Source organism: Rhinoderma darwinii, chromosome 13 (genome assembly GCF_050947455.1).
Source record: "Rhinoderma darwinii isolate aRhiDar2 chromosome 13, aRhiDar2.hap1, whole genome shotgun sequence".
Lineage (NCBI taxonomy): Eukaryota > Metazoa > Chordata > Amphibia > Anura > Rhinodermatidae > Rhinoderma > Rhinoderma darwinii.
The window spans coordinates 43,347,854-43,356,742 of NC_134699.1; positions in this window are offsets into that span (position 1 = coordinate 43,347,854).

Sequence of the window (8,889 nt, forward strand, 5' to 3'; positions counted from 1 at the left end):
GTATGCAATAATAGGAAGCATCCGGAAGAGGGGAAGTCCTCTTTACATCATTATTTCTATTATAACATGGGGCAACTGAGCAGTTTTATTACATGATGCCACCATGGAAAATTTTCACTACCAGTGAGTTTTGTTCCACTATCCCACCAGGTAACTAGGAACTGTATTTCAGTTGTGCACCCAAGGAAATGTATGATGTATCCCTAGGGCCATGAGGGCACTACGGTCTTCGAGAACTAACTCCACTGTATTAAATACCCACTATGCCACCAGTGCATTTAATACTGTATATACTTTTAATGAAATTAATGGACCCTGTATACTCACTATGCCACAGGGCAGTATATAATCAATATAATTTATGGGAATTTGGAGAGTGTACCTGTAAAAGCATAGTGGGACTGGCCACATAATATGAATTGTACCAACAAGGCATTCCATAATGAATCCCCTGTGAATGGAGTGTGCCCAAAAATATTGTTATGTCAGCAGTGGGCACGATATATTCACAATAAAAAAGGCCATTGTAAAGAAATTAGTATTCCTTGAATGGCACTAATTAGTCATTATTTCACTGAGGAATTCAGGGTTGTATACTCAAACTCAATTATGCCACAAGTGATATTTGGCAGTGGTCTCCCAAGTCCACCAGGAGAGTTGCACACAACCTTTAATAAGCATCTTAAAAAAAAAAAAAACTATCTGGTGGCTGTGTAGGATATTTAATTCTTTCTACTAAAATAAAAAAAGGAGCAGCTGATATGAGACTAAAAATTTTTTTGCTCTGTGGCACTATCTCAAGACTGCTACAACAGTTACCCTCACACCCTATTTATTTTGTTTCAGGTATTAAAGCACTCATTTGTGTCTTTTATCAGGTGACAACATAATTAAAGAGGCTCTGTCACCACATTATAAGTGCCCTATCTCCTACATAAGGAGATGGGCGCTACAATGTAGGTGACAGCAGTGCTTTTTGTTTAAAAAAAACGATCTATTTTTACCACGTTATTAGCGATTTTAGCTTTATGCTAATTGTTTTCTTAATGCCCAACTGGGCGTGTTTTTACTTTAGACCAAGTGGGTGTTGTACAGAGGAGTGTATGACGCTAACCAATCAGTGACCAATCAGCGTCATACACTTCTCTCCATTCATTTACTCAGCGCATAGGGATCCTGCTAGATCAGTATGTGCTGTCTTATACTGACATATTAACGTTACTGAAGTGTTTAGACAGTGAATACACGTTTTGTATCATTTTGTTGGAATGTGCTGTTCAAATTTTTGTTGTGTTTATGTGATTCATATATGTGGGGTTAGTGACAGCCTCCATTTTTGTTCTTGCACTCCTCCCATTCTGCCCTGGCTGATTTTAATTAGTTTAGTGCTGGTTCCTACCATCCCCAGATATATATGTAGGCTTAGTCCCAGTTCTGGGTGTATGTGCAGAGTAGGTCCCCACCTTACAGAGGTTGACTTGTCGTGGCAGGTGGGCAAACACTTTTTGATCAAAATATGCACTAAGAACCTCCCTATTTGTAAGTAGATTTAGCAGTAATGCATATTTATGTATATTTAGTGACTTAGGTGGCATTAGTGTTCGCAGTGTGCTGTCGCCATTTCTTTTTCTGTTAGACAGTGAATAGACATTCCTTCCAGCCAGGAGGGGATGTCTATTCACAATCCCGACACTTCGGTAACGTTTCTGTGATACTTACAGCAGAGCAAGCGTAATCTCGCTGTAACCTGGCATTTACAGCATGATCTCGCGAGATTACGCTTGCTCTGCTGTAAGTACCACAGAAATATTACTGAAGTGTCGGGATTGTGAATAGACATCCCGTCCTGGCTTGGTCTAAAGTAAAAACACGCCCAGTTGGGTATTAAGAAAGTAATTAGCATAAAACTAAAATCGCTAATAACGTGGTAAAAATAGATCGTTTTTATAAATTAAAAACACTGCTGTCACCTACATTATAGCGCCCATCTCTTTATGTAGGAGATAGGGCACTCATAATGTGGTGACAGAGCCTCTTTAAGCAATGGGACTTCACTAAATGTCATGTTCTGTTAATGTCAAACAAACTTTAAAAGAAAAGATACTCTAAGTGCAGCTATTGATTTTAGTATATAGCAAACATCCTTCGTGAGACACACGTTATAAGAGCTGCAGTAGATTTTTTAAACATGACTTTTGATACCAAGATGCTTCATTTTATGTCTCCAGATAGTTCAAACTGCATCTGAATATCAGTGTAGGGCTTGGTTTACAGCCCTTACTAAGTAATGTCTTAAAAATATGTCCTTGATTCACAATTATGTTGGATATTGCAATATTAAGGACCATACTGAAATTACTTCTACAATGTAAACTAAAAAATGCAAATTAAAGTTACAAAAATACAGCTGTCAACATAAATACTGCCTGAATGGACCACATGTGGACAAAAAAATAAAATAAAGTCAAAACCTATATTTCCGCTTTTAACAACGCCAGTTTATGGCAATTCATTTAATGGAGGAAGGGGTGTATAAGGGTGGTATATGCATTGCTTTGGAAGTACCAACTAAGGCCTTATTCACATTGCTGTATTAGTTATCTGTGTTGTACGGATCTCCAGTTTCGGGCACATACTATATTTTTGCGTGCATCTGAATTTATGGATAGAGGAAAAGAGGTATTTTACGCATGGATTTTGTATTCTACTGTAAACTGGTAGGGATTCTGTCGATGTTCAAGGTCAATCCATAGAGCAATGCCTTAACCCGGGAAACCAAACATGGATGAGCATTTCAGTCTTCAGTCAGGGCTATTTTATCCATAGGGAAAACAATGCCCCCTGCAGAATGGGTGCTTCCAGCCTTCTAACTTCTCTGCTTTCTACAGGGAAAGTGTGATGTGATTGTCTGACCCTTTCCCCTATGTGAGCCGCGGCCCTGCCCCCTCAGTAACAGATTGTCATAGAGTTTCGTTCATGGACCCTGTAAAGGGAGGTGTCCCCTAATATATATATATATATATATATATATATATATATATATATATATATATGTGTGTGTATGTATATTGTGTGATGTCTCATGAGCCAGCGCTGTAGAGACACAGCCCTGGTCATGAGCAACGGCTTCACAACAAGGCAGGACAATTAGTTATTGTCCTGCTTTGTTTGGAAGCGATGGAGACAGGAGGTACTGATTTCATCTCCTGCCTCCATTTGAAACTTCCCGCGCGTGCAGGAGCTCTCGTGCTATTTCGCGGGCTATCGCGCGCGCAGGATCTTGCGGGATTTCGCGCAGGTGCTCATGAGTCGGCCTGTGATATGTTATCACCATGCTGACCCACGTTAGCCGGGGGCGAGCGCCACTCGCCCCCATTTACGAGCATGCACTGAACCTTTAAGGCCGCAACGGAGCGTGGGCACGCACCCTACGGGAGCCAGTGCAGCGATGCGGAAGTGAGTGCCGGCGTCTCTGAGGAGGGAGATGCCGCCCGGCACTCACTCGTCAATGGCCACGGCCGTCGGGTGGCAGGTAATCCCCCTCTGAGCCCCCTCTTCTTGGGACCAGAGCGAGAGAGGAACCTTCTTAATGTGGGTAGAAGCATTGAGGTTCTCCTCTGGCTCCCAGGTCTTCTCCTCTGGACCAAACCCCCTCCAATCCACCAAATAAAAAGTCCTTCCTCCTACCCTCTTGCAGTCCAGGATCTCCTTCACCTCAAACATGTCAGCTGAACCGCTGGGAGCCACTGCGGGACTACGAGTCTTACTATAGCGGTTAAGAACCACAGGCTTCAGGAGGGACACATGAAAGGAGTTGGGGATTCTGAGGGTAGGAGGCAGCCGAAGCTTATAGGAGACAGGGTTTGAGGAACCTTGGAGCAAACTTGTAGGAAGGCACCTTTAGGCGTATATTCCTTGAGTACAGCCAGACTTTGGTACCCGGCAGATACTGAGTCGGCTGTCTTATCCTAGTATCTGCCTTTCGCTTCATGTGATCGACTGCCTGCAGATTATAGGACCGGGTTTGCTGCCAGACCTGTAGAAAGTCTCCAAATTCAGAGTCAGCTGCTGCTGGGATATAGCTGGAACAGGCAGAGGGATTTGTGGATGTTGGCTGTACACAATGCAGAATGGTGTGGAAGTGGTGGACTCACTTGTGTGGTTGTTGTATGAGAATTTGGCCCTTGGAAGAAGCTGTACCCAGTCATCATGCTGAAAGGAGATGAAGTGGCGAAGATAATTCTCCATGATTTGGTAAATCTTCTTGACTTGGCCATTGGACTCGGGATGGCAGGCTGAAGAAAAGTCCTACTTCACGACTAAAAGTTTACAGAGGGCTCTCCAGAATTTCGAGGTGAACTGAAGCCCCCGATCAGACACGATATGAACAGGTAAGCAATGCAAACGGAAGATGTGTTGGATGAAGAGGTAAGCCAGTCGAGGTGCAGAAGGTAGACCGGTCAGTGGGATAAAATGAGCCGTCTTCAAGAACCGGTCCACCACCACCCAGACTGTATTGCATCCTGCAGAGGAAGGAAGGTCTGTGACAAAGTCCATTGCTATATAATGCCAGGGAGCATTGGGCACAGGCAGAGGTTTGAGCAGATCGGCAGGCTTGGAGTGAGAAACTTTGTTGGAAGCACACACAGTGCAGGACAAGACAGTCCACAATATCTTTGGGCAATGTGGGCCACCAGAAATGACGGGCAATCAGATCTCGGGTTTTACGAGCACCAGCATGCCAAGCCAGTTTGGAGCTGTGCCCCCAGTGAAACATTCTCCTCCTGTCTGCCAACTGCACAAAAGTCCTCCCCAGAGGGATGTCTCTAACTTGCAGAGGATTAACAGGAATAATACAGGATGGATCAATGATACTTTGAGGAGACTCCACGGTGTCCTCTGTTTCAAACGACCTGGACAGGGACTCGGCCCTCACATTTTTGTCAGCAGGACGGTAGAGGAGCACAAATTGGAACCGGGTGAAGTACAGAGACCACCTAGCTTGACGGGGTTCAGCCGTTGGGCCAACTGGAGATAGGTGAGGTTTTTGTGGTCGGTATATATCAGGATGGGATGAGCTGCGCCTTCTAGTAGATGTCTTCACTCCTCCAGAGACAATTTGATGGCCAGTAACTCCCGATCCCCAATAGAGTAATTGCGCTCTGCGGGAGAAAAAAAAGTCTAGAATAATAGCCACGTACCACTGCCTTCCCTTTGGAACCTCTCTGGGACAGAAGTGCACCTGCACCAACAGAAAAGGCGTCCACCTCCACCGAAAACTGTCGAGATACGTCAGGATAATGGAGGATTGAGGCTGACATGAAGGCACTCTTAAGGCTACTAATTGCAGATTCTGTCTCTGGAGTCCACACCTTGGCGTTCTTACCTTTTTTTGGCGAGTAGAGATGGGAATTCCAGTCCAGGACTGGGGCATGTATTCGAAGCCAAGTCAGGCCCAGTAGGACAGGATTGATGGTTTTAGGCAAAACAAGGAAACAAAATAAGTTCAGTATGAAGGGCTCCAACTTGGAGTTTCAGCGGCTTGGTTTCAGATACAATCGGGTCGGGCAGGGGCAGTCCATTCACGAGGCAACAGCCAAAGACTTCTCCTGAGGGACTGTGGGTAACTGGAGAAGATCCACTAGGTCTATTTGGATGAAGTTTGCTGTGGACCTGCAGTCCAGATAGGCAGAGACCCAATGTGTCTTCTTACCGAACACTATGGTCACGGGGATGGAGAGTTTTGAAGATAATTTTTTAGTAGGAAACACTGTAGGTCACAGGTCTCCTGTCCCTGACGTTCCCAGATGGGGTTCGCCCATGCCAGGGCCTTGTCAGTAAGGAGAGAAACTATGAATGCGATCCTTGCGCTATCCAAAGGAAATGAACTGGCATGTAAGCTGAAGTGGATCTGACACTGGTTCAGAAATCCCCTGTGGGTCCCCGCGTCTCCGTCGTAACGGGGAGGCAGTGGCAGAGAGGATGGCAAATCTGTACTGTTAGAAGTTGTAGTAGGAGGAGCAGCAGGAGCAATAGGATCAGGTGCCGGGAGTGATGCAGCTTGCGTATCCATCCGATGTGCAATAATGTTCACTGCCTGGAGGAGTTGGCCCTGTCGTTACCAGAGGTCAAGCATCTCCGCAAGCATGGCTTGTGACATCGTCGCGGTCTTGGGTTGACCAGAGGGGGAAATTGCATGTCACAATCCGTGGGTATGTGGACCCACTAGGCCGTACCGCCATAGCGGATAGCAGCTGGCAAAACAGCAGTCCTAGTACAAGAGTACCTTTGATAGTCCAGACAGTAACGGAGACTTGGCACAGATGAACTTGCAGACACCAGACGTGGTGTATATCAGCAGGCGTGACCGGTGGCATAACACGACTCCAACACTCTTAGGCACAGGAATAATGCTGAGGCAATGATTGTAAAGGCAGAGCCCTTTTTATAGTCCAGTGTGATCATGGGCTAATTACAGATTTTACTCATGTGTGTGCACTGGCCCTTTAAGGCGGGACGCGAGCGTACATGAGCACCCTACGGGAAACAGTGCAGCAATGTGGAAGTGAGTGCTGTATGCATGAGCCTGAGGAAGAGACCTGTCCGGTCCTGAAACGCGTAGAGTTTTTGACAATAATAATACCTAAAACATATACATTGATTGAGTAATTACCTGTCAGGAGTTGTGTCCCAAATGCTGCAATTTTTCTTTCAACTTCTTGTTTTGAGATTTTTCCCGTGGGATAGCAGCGGATGGCAGCCGGCACCTATAAAGATCATAACCATCATTCATGCAAAGCAGTTGTGTTACATAGTTACATAGTTTGTACGGTTGAAAAAAAGACACATGTCCATCAAGTTCAACCAAGGGATGGGAAAGGGGAAGTGGGATGGGAAAGGGGAAGTAAAAAATTTCTACACATAGGAGCTAATATTTTTTTGTTCTAGGAAATTATCTAAGCCTTTTTTAAAGCCATCCATAAATTCACCGTTCTCACAGTAAAGAAGGCTTGTCGCCTCTGCAGGTTGAACCTTTCTTTTTCCAGACGGAGGGAGTGCCCCCTTGCACAACGTTACCAGTTGAGTAACACAGCTCACTTTTTACTGCTCTTGACTCCTAGTCCATATAACATTACCTTAGAGGAGCGCCGTTGTGCTCCTCTCCCCTGTTTTCTCTTTTCATATATCACTGGTTAAACAGGCACTCGGCTGTTAAAATTAAATAAAATGACATGACAAAGGTCACCTTTTGTGCATAATGTATCCCCTCTTAAATAAATAGGGTAATCGTATTATGTGAGCTAATTTCTATTTACGCGGACGGGCTTGTGACGTGTATGTTTGTCATTATTTGTGTTTTTGTGTTGTGTTTATTTTGTAACTTAGATACAGGATTACAATTGGTTTGACCTTTGTCATGTCATTTTTGCAGGGCAATTGCAGTATAATCTTAAATAATCTGTAATATAAAAAATCCTAATTGGAAGTGGCGCTGACAGTCACTTTATTTATCCCTGGTTAATTATAGGTGCAAAATCATAGAAATTACTAAATAGAACCTAGAAAGTTAAAATATGAACCACTGAAATGTCCGTTTTTCTCGTGCCATTTTCAGACTGGTGAACATCACCATAAAAAATGCAGTCAGAAATTATTCTGATTGCCATTATTCAAGCATTAGAAAAGGATTAGAATAGGAACAATGTCAAACCTTTCTACAATGGAGAAGATCTTGGACAGCGGCTCTGACACAGTAAATTGCACGTGCACTATGTGGAAAGGCAGCTGCATATGTCTGTAGGTAAATTGGACATTTCCCTGAAAGCCGTGTAACCTCCTATGCTCCATTACTGACCTTATTAGCGGAGTTCAATGCTGCCAGGATAAGGGTAAGGTCACACGGTGCAGTCACGGTGCGTTTATGTTGTGTATTTAAACTGCAGCAAGTCATTTTGCAATAGAAGTCAATGGTGAAATTTTGGTTATGGACAGACGGCTGCTATTATATTACAATGTTTTTTTTGTGCAGTCAACTGCATCTTCATAATGTCCGACTGCATGCGGTTAATGACCGCGCTGCCATAGTTGTTGCGGAACTGGTTGCGTTTTTGCTAACAGTTCTGCAATGCATTGTAATGAACTATATACAGGAAGCACCTAACAAACTTTCACACGGGTGAAAACTATGTCCATCAATTATTTCCTTTGTAATGCTGCAGTTCTGTTGCGTTCTTAGAGACAAAAAACTCATGCAGTTGACCGCATGAGGTTTTCAAATGCAAAAAAAACGCACCGTGTGGCCTTAGGGTATGTGCACACGAGGGCATTACGTCCATAATTGACGGACGTATTTCGGCCGCAAGTGCCGGACCGAACACAGTGCAGGGAGCCGGGCTCCTAGCATCATACTTATGTACGACGCTAGGAGTCCCTGCCTCGCTGCCGGACAACTGTCCCGTACTGAAAACATGATTACAGTACGGGACAGTAGTTTCACGGAGAGGCAGGGACTCCTAGCATCGTACATAACTATGATGCTAGGAGCCCGGCTCCCTGCAGAGTGTTCGGTCCGGTACTTGCGGCCGAAATACGTCTGTCAATTACGGACGTAATGCCCTCGTGTGAACATACCCTTACCCTCACCCAGAAGGTGCAGCTAATTGACTGTTTAATTACTATGAGCAGGTCTGCTGAGGAGGGGAATGGGCACACAGTATACAATGCAGGGTGTTGCTGTCTTTTCAGGGGGGAGTGGAGGGCAAGATCCGGGTCTTGGCTGCAGCTTTGGATCTGCTATTCACATTAATTCTGTGCAGCAACTGACAGCACGGCATGAAGCTTCCTGCACATAATCATGAAGAATAGGTCCTATTATTCCAAAAATAGAGT